Consider the following 13,667-nt stretch of genomic DNA (forward strand, 5'->3'; position numbering starts at 1 on the left):
GTATTACCCTCCAGTATTATCTCTAGTAGCTACAGTAAGGATCAGTATTATCTCTAGTAGCTACAGTAAGGATCAGTATTATCTCTAGTAGCTACAGTAAGGATCAGTATTATCTCTAGTAGCTACAGTAAGGATCAGTATTACCCTCTGGTATTATCTCTAGTAGCTACAGTAAGGATCAGTATTATCTCTATTAGCTACAGTAAAGATCAGTATTACCCTCTGGTATTATCTCTAGTAGCTACAGTAAGGATCAGTATTACCCTCTGGTATTATCTCTAGTAGCTACAGTAAGGATCAGTATTACCCTCTGGTGTTATCTCTCGTAGCTACAGTACGGATCAGTATTACCCTCTGGTGTTATCTCTAGTAGCTACAGTAAGGATCAGTATTACCCTCTGGTGTTATCTCTAGTAGCTACAGTAAGGACCAGTATTACCCTCTGGTATTATCTCTAGTTGCTACAGTAAGGATCAGTATTACCCTCTGGTATTATCTCTAGTAGCTACTGTAAGGATCAGTATTATCTCTAGTAGCTACAGTAAGGATCAGTATTACCCTCTGGTATTATCTCTATCAGCTACTGTAAGGATCAGTATTATCTCTAGTAGCTACAGTAAAGATCAGTATTACCCTCTGGTATTATCTCTAGTAGCTACAGTAAGGATCAGTATTACCCTCTGGTATTATCTCTAGTAGCTACAGTAAGGATCAGTATTACCCTCTGGTGTTATCTCTAGTAGCTACAGTAAGGATCAGTATTACCCTCTGGTGTTATCTCTAGTAGCTACAGTAAGGATCAGTATTACCCTCTGGTGTTATCTCTGGTAGCTACAGTAAGGATCAGTATTACCCTCTGGTATTATCTCTAGTAGCTACAGTAAGGATCAGTATTACCCTCTGGTATTATCTCTAGTAGCTACTGTAAGGATCAGTATTATCTCTAGTAGCTACAGTAAGGATCAGTATTACCCTCTGGTATTATCTCTATCAGCTACTGTAAGGATCAGTATTATCTCTAGTAGCTACAGTAAAGATCAGTATTACCCTCTGGTATTATCTCTAGTAGCTACAGTAAGGATCAGTATTACCCTCTGGTTTTATCTCTAGTAGCTACAGTAAGGATCAGTATTACCCTCTGGTGTTATCTCTAGTAGCTACAGTAAGGATCAGTATTACACTCTGGTGTTATCTCTAGTAGCTACAGTAAGGACCAGTATTACCCTGTGGTATTATCTCTAGTTGCTACAGTAAGGATCAGTATTACCCTCTGGTATTATCTCTAGTAGCTACAGTAAGGATCAGTATTACCCTCTGGTATTATCTCTAGTAGCTACAGTAAGGATCAGTATTACCCTCTGGTATGATCTCTAGTAGCTACAGTAAGGATCAGTATTATCTCTAGTAGCTACAGTAAGGATCAGTATTACCCTCTGGTATTATCTCTAGTAGCTACACTAAGGATCAGTATTACCCTCTGGTGTTATCTCTAGTAGCTACAGTAAGGATCAGTATTACCCTCTGGCGTTATCTCTAGTAGCTACAGTAAGGGTCAGTATTACCCTCTGGTATTATCTCTAGTAGCTACAGTAAGGATCAGTATTACCCTCTGGTATTATCTCTAGTAGCTACAGTAAGCACCAGTATTACCCTCTGGTATTATCTCTAGTAGCTACAGTAAGGATCAGTATTACCCTCTGGTGTTATCTCTAGTAGCTACAGTAAGGATCAGTATTAGCCTCTGGTGTTATCTCTAGTAGCTACAGTAAGTATCAGTATTACCCTCTGGTATTATCTCTAGTAGCTACTGTAAGGATCAGTATTATCTCTAGTAGCTACAGTAAGGATCAGTATTACCCTCTGGTATTATCTCTATCAGCTACTGTAAGGATCAGTATTATCTCTAGTAGCTACAGTAAAGATCAGTATTACCCTCTGGTATTATCTCTAGTAGCTACAGTAAGGATCAGTATTACCCTCTGGTATTATCTCTAGTAGCTACAGTAAGGATCAGTATTACCCTCTGGTGTTATCTCTAGTAGCTACAGTACGGATCAGTATTACCCTCTGGTGTTATCTCTAGTAGCTACAGAAAGGATCAGTATTACCCTCTGGTGTTATCTCTAGTAGCTACAGTAAGGACCAGTATTACCCTCTGGTATTATCTCTAGTTGCTACAGTAAGGATCAGTATTACCCTCTGGTATTATCTCTAGTAGCTACAGTAAGGATCAGTATTACCCTCTGGTATTATCTCTAGTAGCTACAGTAAGGATCAGTATTACCCTCTGGTATTATCTCTAGTAGCTACAGTAAGGATCAGTATTACCCTCTGGTATTATCTCTAGTAGCTACTGTAAGGATCAGTATTATCTCTAGTAGCTACATTAAGGATCAATATTACCCTCTGGTATTATCTCTATCAGCTACTGTAAGGATCAGTATTATCTCTAGTAGCTACAGTAAAGATCAGTATTACCCTCTGGTATTATCTCTAGTAGCTACAGTAAGGATCAGTATTACCCTCTGGTATTATCTCTAGTAGCTACAGTAAGGATCAGTATTACCCTCTGGTGTTATCTCTAGTAGCTACAAGAAGGATCAGTATTACCCTCTGGTGTTATCTCTAGTAGCTACAGTAAGGATCAGTATTACCCTCTGGTGTTATCTCTAGTAGCTACAGTAAGGACCAGTATTACCCTCTGGTATTATCTCTAGTTGCTACAGTAAGGATCAGTATTACCCTCTGGTATTATCTCTAGTAGCTACAGTAAGGATCAGTATTACCCTCTGGTATTATCTCTAGTAGCTACAGTAAGGATCAGTATTACCCTCTGGTATGATCTCTAGTAGCTACAGTAAGGATCAGTATTATCTCTAGTAGCTACAGTAAGGATCAGTATTACCCTCTGGTATTATCTCTAGTAGCTACACTAAGGATCAGTATTACCCTCTGGTGTTATCTCTAGTAGCTACAGTAAGGATCAGTATTACCCTCTGGCGTTATCTCTAGTAGCTACAGTAAGGGTCAGTATTACCCTCTGGTGTTATCTCTAGTAGCTACAGTACGGATCAGTATTACCCTCTGGTGTTATCTCTAGTAGCTACAGTAAGGATCAGTATTACCCTCTGGTGTTATCTCTAGTAGCTACAGTAAGGACCAGTATTACCCTCTGGTATTATCTCTAGTTGCTACAGTAAGGATCAGTATTACCCTCTGGTATTATCTCTAGTAGCTACAGTAAGGATCAGTATTACCCTCTGGTATTATCTCTAGTAGCTACAGTAAGGATCAGTATTACCCTCTGGTATTATCTCTAGTAGCTACAGTAAGGATCAGTATTACCCTCTGGTATTATCTCTATCAGCTACTGTAAGGATCAGTATTATCTCTAGTAGCTACAGTAAAGATCAGTATTACCCTCTGGTATTATCTCTAGTAGCTACAGTAAGGATCAGTATTACCCTCTGGTATTATCTCTAGTAGCTACAGTAAGGATCAGTATTACCCTCTGGTGTTATCTCTAGTAGCTACAATAAGGATCAGTATTACCCTCTGGTGTTATCTCTAGTAGCTACAGTAAGGATCAGTATTACCCTCTGGTGTTATCTCTAGTAGCTACAGTAAGGACCAGTATTACCCTCTGGTATTATCTCTAGTTGCTACAGTAAGGATCAGTATTACCCTCTGGTATTATCTCTAGTTGCTACAGTAAGGATCAGTATTACCCTCTGGTATTATCTCTAGTAGCTACAGTAAGGATCAGTATTACCCTCTGGTATTATCTCTAGTAGCTACAGTAAGGATCAGTATTACCCTCTGGTATTATCTCTAGTAGCTACAGTAAGGATCAGTATTACCCTCTGGTATTATCTGTAGTAGCTACTGTAAGGATCAGTATTATCTCTAGTAGCTACATTAAGGATCAGTATTACCCTCTGGTATTATCTCTATCAGCTACTGTAAGGATCAGTATTATCTCTAGTAGCTACAGTAAAGATCAGTATTACCCTCTGGTATTATCTCTAGTAGCTACAGTAAGGATCAGTATTACCCTCTGGTATTATCTCTAGTAGCTACAGTAAGGATCAGTATTACCCTCTGGTATTATCTCTAGTAGCTACAGTAAGGATCAGTATTACCCTCTGGTGTTATCTCTAGTAGCTACAGTAAGGATCAGTATTACCCTCTGGTGTTATCTCTAGTAGCTACAGTAAGGATCAGTATTACCCTCTGGTGTTATCTCTAGTAGCTACAGTAAGGATCAGTATTACCCTCTGGTATTATCTCTAGTAGCTACAGTAAGGATCAGTATTACCCTCTGGTATTATCTCTAGTAGCTACTGTAAGGATCAGTATTATCTCTAGTAGCTACAGTAAGGATCAGTATTACCCTCTGGTATTATCTCTATCAGCTACTGTAAGGATCAGTATTATCTCTAGTAGCTACAGTAAAGATCAGTATTACCCTCTGGTATTATCTCTAGTAGCTACAGTAAGGATCAGTATTACCCTCTGGTATTATCTCTAGTAGCTACAGTAAGGATCAGTATTACCCTCTGGTGTTATCTCTAGTAGCTACAGTAAGGATCAGTATTACCCTCTGGTGTTATCTCTAGTAGCTACAGTATGGACCAGTATTACCCTCTGGTATTATCTCTAGTTGCTACAGTAAGGATCAGTATTACCCTCTGGTATTATCTCTAGTAGCTACAGTAAGGATCAGTATTACCCTCTGGTATGATCTCTAGTAGCTACAGTAAGGATCAGTATTATCTCTAGTAGCTACAGTAAGGATCAGTATTACCCTCTGGTATTATCTCTAGTAGCTACACTAAGGATCAGTATTACCCTCTCGTGTTATCTCTAGTAGCTACAGTAAGGATCAGTATTACCCTCTGGCGTTATCTCTAGTAGCTACAGTAAGGGTCAGTATTACCCTCTGGTATTATCTCTAGTAGCTACAGTAAGGATCAGTATTACCCTCTGGTATTATCTCTAGTAGCTACAGTAAGCACCAGTATTACCCTCTGGTGTTATCTCTAGTAGCTACAGTAAGGATCAGTATTACCCTCTGGTGTTATCTCTAGTAGCTACAGTAAGGATCAGTATTACCCTCTGGTGTTATCTCTAGTAGCTACAGTAAGGATCAGTATTACCCTCTGGTATTATCTCTAGTAGCTACAGTAAGGATCAGTATTACCCTCTGGTATTATCTCTAGTAGCTACTGTAAGGATCAGTATTATCTCTAGTAGCTACAGTAAGGATCAGTATTACCCTCTGGTATTATCTCTATCAGCTACTGTAAGGATCAGTATTATCTCTAGTAGCTACAGTAAAGATCAGTATTACCCTCTGGTATTATCTCTAGTAGCTACAGTAAGGATCAGTATTACCCTCTGGTATTATCTCTAGTAGCTACAGTAAGAATCAGTATTACCCTCTGGTGTTATCTCTAGTAGCTACAGTAAGGATCAGTATTACCCTCTGGTGTTATCTCTAGTAGCTACAGTATGGACCAGTATTACCCTCTGGTATTATCTCTAGTTGCTACAGTAAGGATCAGTATTACCCTCTGGTATTATCTCTAGTAGCTACAGTAAGGATCAGTATTACCCTCTGGTATGATCTCTAGTAGCTACAGTAAGGATCAGTATTATCTCTAGTAGCTACAGTAAGGATCAGTATTACCCTCTGGTATTATCTCTAGTAGCTACACTAAGGATCAGTATTACCCTCTGGTGTTATCTCTAGTATCTACAGTAAGGATCAGTATTACCCTCTGGCGTTATCTCTAGTAGCTACAGTAAGGGTCAGTATTACCCTCTGGTATTATCTCTAGTAGCTACAGTAAGGATCAGTATTACCCTCTGGTATTATCTCTAGTAGCTACAGTAAGCACCAGTATTACCCTCTGGTATTATCTCTAGTAGCTACAGTAAGGATCAGTATTACCCTCTGGTGTTATCTCTAGTAGCTACAGTAAGGATCAGTATTAGCCTCTGGTGTTATCTCTAGTAGCTACAGTAAGGATCAGTATTACCCTCTGGTATTATCTCTAGTAGCTACTGTAAGGATCAGTATTATCTCTAGTAGCTACAGTAAGGATCAGTATTACCCTCTGGTATTATCTCTATCAGCTACTGTAAGGATCAGTATTATCTCTAGTAGCTACAGTAAAGATCAGTATTACCCTCTGGTATTATCTCTAGTAGCTACAGTAAGGATCAGTATTACCCTCTGGTATTATCTCTAGTAGCTACAGTAAGGATCAGTATTACCCTCTGGTGTTATCTCTAGTAGCTACAGTACGGATCAGTATTACCCTCTGGTGTTATCTCTAGTAGCTACAGTAAGGATCAGTATTACCCTCTGGTGTTATCTCTAGTAGCTACAGTAAGGACCAGTATTACCCTCTGGTATTATCTCTAGTTGCTACAGTAAGGATCAGTATTACCCTCTGGTATTATCTCTAGTAGCTAAAGTAAGGATCAGTATTACCCTCTGGTATTATCTCTAGTAGCTACAGTAAGGATCAGTATTACCCTCTGGTATTATCTCTAGTAGCTACAGTAAGGATCAGTATTACCCTCTGGTATTATCTCTAGTAGCTACTGTAAGGATCAGTATTATCTCTAGTAGCTACATTAAGGATCAGTATTACCCTCTGGTATTATCTCTATCAGCTACTGTAAGGATCAGTATTATCTCTAGTAGCTACAGTAAAGATCAGTATTACCCTCTGGTATTATCTCTAGTAGCTACAGTAAGGATCAGTATTACCCTCTGGTATTATCTCTAGTAGCTACAGTAAGGATCAGTATTACCCTCTGGTGTTATCTCTAGTAGCTACAATAAGGATCAGTATTACCCTCTGGTGTTATCTCTAGTAGCTACAGTAAGGATCAGTATTACCCTCTGGTATTATCTCTAGTAGCTACAGTAAGGATCAGTATTACCCTCTGGTATTATCTCTAGTAGCTACAGTAAGGATCAGTATTACCCTCTGGTATGATCTCTAGTAGCTACAGTAAGGATCAGTATTATCTCTAGTAGCTACAGTAAGGATCAGTATTACCCTCTGGTATTATCTCTAGTAGCTACACTAAGGATCAGTATTACCCTCTGGTGTTATCTCTAGTAGCTACAGTAAGGATCAGTATTACCCTCTGGCGTTATCTCTAGTAGCTACAGTAAGGGTCAGTATTACCCTCTGGTGTTATCTCTAGTAGCTACAGTACGGATCAGTATTACCCTCTGGTGTTATCTCTAGTAGCTACAGTAAGGACCAGTATTACCCTCTGGTATTATCTCTAGTTGCTACAGTAAGGATCAGTATTACCCTCTGGTATTATCTCTAGTAGCTACAGTAAGGATCAGTATTACCCTCTGGTATTATCTCTAGTAGCTACAGTAAGGATCAGTATTACCCTCTGGTATTATCTCTAGTAGCTACAGTAAGGATCAGTATTACCCTCTGGTATTATCTCTAGTAGCTACTGTAAGGATCAGTATTATCTCTAGTAGCTACATTAAGGATCAGTATTACCCTCTGGTATTATCTCTATCAGCTACTGTAAGGATCAGTATTATCTCTAGTAGCTACAGTAAAGATCAGTATTACCCTCCGGTATTATCTCTAGTAGCTACAGTAAGGATCAGTATTACCCTCTGGTGTTATCTCTAGTAGCTACAGTAAGGACCAGTATTACCCTCTGGTATTATCTCTAGTTGCTACAGTAAGGATCAGTATTACCCTCTGGTATTATCTCTAGTAGCTACAGTAAGGATCAGTATTACCCTCTGGTATTATCTCTAGTAGCTACAGTAAGGATCAGTATTACCCTCTGGTATGATCTCTAGTAGCTACAGTAAGGATCAGTATTATCTCTAGTAGCTACAGTAAGGATCAGTATTACCCTCTGGTATTATCTCTAGTAGCTACACTAAGGATCAGTATTACCCTCTGGTGTTATCTCTAGTAGCTACAGTAAGGATCAGTATTACCCTCTGGCGTTATCTCTAGTAGCTACAGTAAGGGTCAGTATTACCCTCTGGTATTATCTCTAGTTGCTACAGTAAGGATCAGTATTACCCTCTGGTATGATCTCTAGTAGCTACAGTAAGGATCAGTATTATCTCTAGTAGCTACAGTAAGGATCAGTATTACCCTCTGGTATTATCTCTAGTAGCTACACTAAGGATCAGTATTACCCTCTGGTGTTATCTCTAGTAGCTACAGTAAGGATCAGTATTACCCTCTGGCGTTATCTCTAGTAGCTACAGTAAGGGTCAGTATTACCCTCTGGTATTATCTCTAGTAGCTACAGTAAGGATCAGTATTACCCTCTGGTATTATCTCTAGTAGCTACAGTAAGCACCAGTATTACCCTCTGGTGTTATCTCTAGTAGCTACAGTAAGGATCAGTATTACCCTCTGGTGTTATCTCTAGTAGCTACAGTAAGGATCAGTATTACCCTCTGGTGTTATCTCTAGTAGCTACAGTAAGGATCAGTATTACCCTCTGGTATTATCTCTAGTAGCTACAGTAAGGATCAGTATTACCCTCTGGTATTATCTCTAGTAGCTACTGTAAGGATCAGTATTATCTCTAGTAGCTACAGTAAGGATCAGTATTACCCTCTGGTATTATCTCTATCAGCTACTGTAAGGATCAGTATTATCTCTAGTAGCTACAGTAAAGATCAGTATTACCCTCTGGTATTATCTCTAGTAGCTACAGTAAGGATCAGTATTACCCTCTGGTATTATCTCTAGTAGCTACAGTAAGGATCAGTATTACCCTCTGGTGTTATCTCTAGTAGCTACAGTAAGGATCAGTATTACCCTCTGGTGTTATCTCTAGTAGCTACAGTATGGACCAGTATTACCCTCTGGTATTATCTCTAGTTGCTACAGTAAGGATCAGTATTACCCTCTGGTATTATCTCTAGTAGCTACAGTAAGGATCAGTATTACCCTCTGGTATGATCTCTAGTAGCTACAGTAAGGATCAGTATTATCTCTAGTAGCTACAGTAAGGATCAGTATTACCCTCTGGTATTATCTCTAGTAGCTACACTAAGGATCAGTATTACCCTCTGGTGTTATCTCTAGTAGCTACAGTAAGGATCAGTATTACCCTCTGGCGTTATCTCTAGTAGCTACAGTAAGGGTCAGTATTACCCTCTGGTATTATCTCTAGTAGCTACAGTAAGGATCAGTATTACCCTCTGGTATTATCTCTAGTAGCTACAGTAAGCACCAGTATTACCCTCTGGTATTATCTCTAGTAGCTACAGTAAGGATCAGTATTACCCTCTGGTGTTATCTCTAGTAGCTACAGTAAGGATCAGTATTAGCCTCTGGTGTTATCTCTAGTAGCTACAGTAAGGATCAGTATTACCCTCTGGTATTATCTCTAGTAGCTACTGTAAGGATCAGTATTATCTCTAGTAGCTACAGCAAGGATCAGTATTACCCTCTGGTATTATCTCTATCAGCTACTGTAAGGATCAGTATTATCTCTAGTAGCTACAGTAAAGATCAGTATTACCCTCTGGTATTATCTCTAGTAGCTACAGTAAGGATCAGTATTACCCTCTGGTATTATCTCTAGTAGCTACAGTAAGGATCAGTATTACCCTCTGGTGTTATCTCTAGTAGCTACAGTACGGATCAGTATTACCCTCTGGTGTTATCTCTAGTAGCTACAGTAAGGATCAGTATTACCCTCTGGTGTTATCTCTAGTAGCTACAGTAAGGACCAGTATTACCCTCTGGTATTATCTCTAGTTGCTACAGTAAGGATCAGTATTACCCTCTGGTATTATCTCTAGTAGCTACAGTAAGGATCAGTATTACCCTCTGGTATTATCTCTAGTAGCTACAGTAAGGATCAGTATTACCCTCTGGTATTATCTCTAGTAGCTACAGTAAGGATCAGTATTACCCTCTGGTATTATCTCTAGTAGCTACTGTAAGGATCAGTATTATCTCTAGTAGCTACATTAAGGATCAGTATTACCCTCTGGTATTATCTCTATCAGCTACTGTAAGGATCAGTATTATCTCTAGTAGCTACAGTAAAGATCAGTATTACCCTCTGGTATTATCTCTAGTAGCTACAGTAAGGATCAGTATTACCCTCTGGTATTATCTCTAGTAGCTACAGTAAGGATCAGTATTACCCTCTGGTGTTATCTCTAGTAGCTACAATAAGGATCAGTATTACCCTCTGGTGTTATCTCTAGTAGCTACAGTAAGGATCAGTATTACCCTCTGGTGTTATCTCTAGTAGCTACAGTAAGGACCAGTATTACCCTCTGGTATTATCTCTAGTTGCTACAGTAAGGATCAGTATTACCCTCTGGTATTATCTCTAGTAGCTACAGTAAGGATCAGTATTACCCTCTGGTATTATCTCTAGTAGCTACAGTAAGGATCAGTATTACCCTCTGGTATGATCTCTAGTAGCTACAGTAAGGATCAGTATTATCTCTAGTAGCTACAGTAAGGATCAGTATTACCCTCTGGTATTATCTCTAGTAGCTACACTAAGGATCAGTATTACCCTCTGGTGTTATCTCTAGTAGCTACAGTAAGGATCAGTATTACCCTCTGGCGTTATCTCTAGTAGCTACAGTAAGGGTCAGTATTACCCTCTGGTGTTATCTCTAGTAGCTACAGTACGGATCAGTATTACCCTCTGGTGTTATCTCTAGTAGCTACAGTAAGGACCAGTATTACCCTCTGGTATTATCTCTAGTTGCTACAGTAAGGATCAGTATTACCCTCTGGTATTATCTCTAGTAGCTACAGTAAGGATCAGTATTACCCTCTGGTATTATCTCTAGTAGCTACAGTAAGGATCAGTATTACCCTCTGGTATTATCTCTAGTAGCTACAGTAAGGATCAGTATTACCCTCTGGTATTATCTCTAGTAGCTACTGTAAGGATCAGTATTATCTCTAGTAGCTACATTAAGGATCAGTATTACCCTCTGGTATTATCTCTATCAGCTACTGTAAGGATCAGTATTATCTCTAGTAGCTACAGTAAAGATCAGTATTACCCTCCGGTATTATCTCTAGTAGCTACAGTAAGGATCAGTATTACCCTCTGGTGTTATCTCTAGTAGCTACAGTAAGGACCAGTATTACCCTCTGGTATTATCTCTAGTTGCTACAGTAAGGATCAGTATTACCCTCTGGTATTATCTCTAGTAGCTACAGTAAGGATCAGTATTACCCTCTGGTATTATCTCTAGTAGCTACAGTAAGGATCAGTATTACCCTCTGGTATGATCTCTAGTAGCTACAGTAAGGATCAGTATTACCCTCTGGTATTATCTCTAGTAGCTACTGTAAGGATCAGTATTATCTCTAGTAGCTACATTAAGGATCAGTATTACCCTCTGGTATTATCTCTATCAGCTACTGTAAGGATCAGTATTATCTCTAGTAGCTACAGTAAAGATCAGTATTACCCTCTGGTATTATCTCTAGTAGCTACAGTAAGGATCAGTATTACCCTCTGGTATTATCTCTAGTAGCTACAGTAAGGATCAGTATTACCCTCTGGTATTATCTCTAGTAGCTACAGTAAGGATCAGTATTACCCTCTGGTGTTATCTCTAGTAGCTACAGTAAGGATCAGTATTACCCTCTGGTGTTATCTCTAGTAGCTACAGTAAGGATCAGTATTACCCTCTGGTGTTATCTCTAGTAGCTACAGTAAGGATCAGTATTACCCTCTGGTATTATCTCTAGTAGCTACAGTAAGGATCAGTATTACCCTCTGGTATTATCTCTAGTAGCTACTGTAAGGATCAGTATTATCTCTAGTAGCTACAGTAAGGATCAGTATTACCCTCTGGTATTATCTCTATCAGCTACTGTAAGGATCAGTATTATCTCTAGTAGCTACAGTAAAGATCAGTATTACCCTCTGGTATTATCTCTAGTAGCTACAGTAAGGATCAGTATTACCCTCTGGTATTATCTCTAGTAGCTACAGTAAGGATCAGTATTACCCTCTGGTGTTATCTCTAGTAGCTACAGTAAGGATCAGTATTACCCTCTGGTGTTATCTCTAGTAGCTACAGTAAGGACCAGTATTACCCTCTGGTATTATCTCTAGTTGCTACAGTAAGGATCAGTATTACCCTCTGGTATTATCTCTAGTAGCTACAGTAAGGATCAGTATTACCCTCTGGTATTATCTCTAGTAGCTACAGTAAGGATCAGTATTACCATCTGGTATGATCTCTAGTAGCTACAGTAAGGATCAGTATTATCTCTAGTAGCTACAGTAAGGATCAGTATTACCCTCTGGTATTATCTCTAGTAGCTACACTAAGGATCAGTATTACCCTCTGGTGTTATCTCTAGTAGCTACAGTAAGGATCAGTATTACCCTCTGGTATTATCTCTATCAGCTACTGTAAGGATCAGTATTATCTCTAGTAGCTACAGTAAAGATCAGTATTACCCTCTGGTATTATCTCTAGTAGCTACAGTAAGCACCAGTATTACCCTCTGGTATTATCTCTAGTAGCTACAGTAAGGATCAGTATTACCCTCTGGTGTTATCTCTAGTAGCTACAGTAAGGATCAGTATTAGCCTCTGGTGTTATCTCTAGTAGCTACAGTAAGGATCAGTATTACCCTCTGGTATTATCTCTAGTAGCTACTGTAAGGATCAGTATTATCTCTAGTAGCTACAGTAAGGATCAGTATTACCCTCTGGTATTATCTCTATCAGCTACTGTAAGGATCAGTATTATCTCTAGTAGCTACAGTAAAGATCAGTATTACCCTCTGGTATTATCTCTAGTAGCTACAGTAAGGATCAGTATTACCCTCTGGTATTATCTCTAGTAGCTACAGTAAGGATCAGTATTACCCTCTGGTGTTATCTCTAGTAGCTACAGTACGGATCAGTATTACCCTCTGGTGTTATCTCTAGTAGCTACAGTAAGGATCAGTATTACCCTCTGGTGTTATCTCTAGTAGCTACAGTAAGGACCAGTATTACCCTCTGGTATTATCTCTAGTTGCTACAGTAAGGATCAGTATTACCCTCTGGTATTATCTCTAGTAGCTACAGTAAGGATCAGTATTACCCTCTGGTATTATCTCTAGTAGCTACAGTAAGGATCAGTATTACCCTCTGGTATTATCTCTAGTAGCTACAGTAAGGATCAGTATTACCCTCTGGTATTATCTCTAGTAGCTACTGTAAGGATCAGTATTATCTCTAGTAGCTACATTAAGGATCAGTATTACCCTCTGGTATTATCTCTATCAGCTACTGTAAGGATCAGTATTATCTCTAGTAGCTACAGTAAAGATCAGTATTACCCTCTGGTATTATCTCTAGTAGCTACAGTAAGGATCAGTATTACCCTCTGGTATTATCTCTAGTAGCTACAGTAAGGATCAGTATTACCCTCTGGTGTTATCTCTAGTAGCTACAATAAGGATCAGTATTACCCTCTGGTGTTATCTCTAGTAGCTACAGTAAGGATCAGTATTACCCTCTGGTGTTATCTCTAGTAGCTACAGTAAGGACCAGTATTACCCTCTGGTATTATCTCTAGTTGCTACAGTAAGGATCAGTATTACCCTCTGGTATTATCTCTAGTAGCTACAGTAAGGATC

Source organism: Salmo salar, chromosome 11 (genome assembly GCF_965601325.2).
Source record: "Salmo salar chromosome 11, fSalSal1, whole genome shotgun sequence".
Lineage (NCBI taxonomy): Eukaryota > Metazoa > Chordata > Actinopteri > Salmoniformes > Salmonidae > Salmo > Salmo salar.